Raw genomic sequence first — 2,500 nt, forward strand, 5'->3', positions numbered from 1 at the left:
CGATAGTAATTCAACCTAGTACGAGAGGAACCGTTGATTCACACAATTGGTCATCGCGCTTGGTTGAAAAGCCAGTGGCGCGAAGCTACCGTGTGTCGGATTATGACTGAACGCCTCTAAGTCAGAATCCTAGCTAGCAACCGGCGCTCTCGCCCGTCGTTCGCCTCCCGACCCACAGTAGGGGCCTTCGGCCCCCATGGGCTCGTGTCGCCGGTGTAGCCCCCGCGGTGGTATAGCCACGGGTGGCCATCGGGAAGTGAAATTCCGCACGGACGACGGGCCGAATCCTTTGCAGACGACTTAAATACGCGATGGGGCATTGTAAGTGGTAGAGTGGCCTTGCTGCCACGATCCACTGAGATCCAGCCCTGCGTCGCACGGATTCGTCCCCCCCTCCCCCCCAAATTCACTGCCCTCCACGCTGACGAGGTTGAAAGCGACAGTCGAACGCTCGAAATATCCGACGGGATGCATTCAACTTCGGAGTGCCTTTGATTCGATGAGATGTCCAAGTGCAGCAGCGCTCAGCAATGCACGAGCCGCTGCACGTGGCGACCGAGTGCCTGCCTTTGATTCGATGTGGCGCAAGCAATCACGGAGCTGTCACTGCACAGGTCGATGCATTGTTACCACTTCGTTGCTGCTGTGCAGGCGCAAGCACCAACCAACGTGCTGCGGTGCCAGTGGCACGTCTGCAGCACGGGCAGCATCCCCACCGTCATATCATACCGTTGTTGCCTGAACTCACCGTCATATCAGGGGAGCAGCAGCTGCAAGCAACCAATACACCTTGGCCTCGATGCCCTCGCTTGCTTCTTCACCAGCCTCGCAGCTCACCTCACCTCACCTCACCTCACCTCACCTGTATACAGTTGGGTTTGGGTTCAGACAATACAATGACCCCAACCAAGGCTGCTCTTGACCCGTCTGCATACTTCGTTCGACGACAGACCGTCGTGTTTTGGCCTGTTTCGCCCTTTTCGCGTGCTTGATGGGGCCTTCAGATAACAACACAGGGCGAGATGGGGCATTCAGATAACAACACAGGGCAGGTGCTGCCCTGCCCCCACACTTCGCTCGCTGGCTCTCCGCCGCTCGACCAAAGATGGCCAAGTTTTGCCCCGTTTTTGCCCCTTTTGCCCCGTTTTTGCCTCCTTTTGGGCTGTTCTTTGCTAGATTGGGCTTTCGTATAGCATGGACGGTGCTGCTTCTCGCTTCGCTCGCTGTTCGCCGCTCGCCGCTCGCTCGCGCAGCCAAAAATGGCCAGTTTTGGCCCGTTTTTGGGCTGTTTTGGCCTGTTTTTGGTCTGTTCTGGCGTGGCGCGGTGACCGTCGTGAGCGGAGCAAAACGTCAGCCATCTCAGCACCTTGGAACCCCCCGGGTGGCACAGGGCTGGATGGGGCTTTCGTATAGCAGGGACGGTGCTGCCTCACGCTTCGCTCGCTGTTCGCCGCTCGCCGCTCGCTCGCGCAACCTAAAATGGCCAGTTTTGGCCCGTTTTTGGGCTGTTTTGGCCTGTTTTTGGTCCGTTCTTGCGTGGCACGGCGACCGTCGTGAGCGGAGCAAAACGTCAGCCATCTCAGCACCCTGGAACCCCCCGGGTGGCACAGGGCTGGATGGGGCTTTCGTATAGCAGGGACGGTGCTGCCTCTCGCTTCGCTCGCTGTTCGCCGCTCACCGCTCGCTCGCTCAGCCAAAAATGGCCAGTTTTGGCCCGTTTTTGGGCTGTTTTGGCCTGTTTTTGGTCCGTTCTTGCATGGCGCGGTGACCGTCGTGAGCGGAGCAAAACGTCAGCCATCTCAGCACCCTGGAACCCCCCGGGTGGCACAGGGCTGGATGGGGCTTTCGTATAGCAGGGACGGTGCTGCCTCACGCTTCGCTCGCTGTTCGCCGCTCGCCGCTCGCTCGCGCAGCCAAAAATGACCAGTTTTGGCCCGTTTTTGGGCTGTTTTGGCCTGTTTATGGTCCGTTCTTGCGTGGTGCGGTGACCGTCGTGAGCGGAGCAAAACGTCAGCCATCTCAGCACCCTGGAACCCCCCGGGTGGCACAGGGCTGGATGGGGCTTTCGTATATAGCAGGGACGGTGCTGCCTCTCGCTTCGCTCGCTGTCCGCCGCTCGCCGCTCGCTCGCGCAGCCAAAAATGGCCAGTTTTGGCCCGTTTTTGGGCCGTTTTGGCCAGTTTTTGGCCTGTTCTTGCATTGCGCGGTGACCGTCGAGAGCGGAGCAAAACGTCAGCCATCTCAGCACCCTGGAACCCCCCGGGTGGCACAGGGCTGGATGGGGCTTTCGTATAGCAGGGACGGTGCTGCCTCTCGCTTCGCTCGCTGTCCGCCGCTCGCCGCTCGCTCGTGCAGCCAAAAATGGCCAGTTTTGGCCCGTTTTTGGGCCGTTTTGGCCAGTTTTTGGCCTGTTCTTGCATTGCGCGGTGACCGTCGAGAGCGGAGCAAAACGTCAGCCATCTCAGCACCCTGGAACCCCCCGGGTGGCACAGGGCTGGAT

This window comes from Musa acuminata, unplaced genomic scaffold (assembly GCF_036884655.1).
Source record: "Musa acuminata AAA Group cultivar baxijiao unplaced genomic scaffold, Cavendish_Baxijiao_AAA HiC_scaffold_910, whole genome shotgun sequence".
Taxonomy (NCBI): domain Eukaryota; kingdom Viridiplantae; phylum Streptophyta; class Magnoliopsida; order Zingiberales; family Musaceae; genus Musa; species Musa acuminata.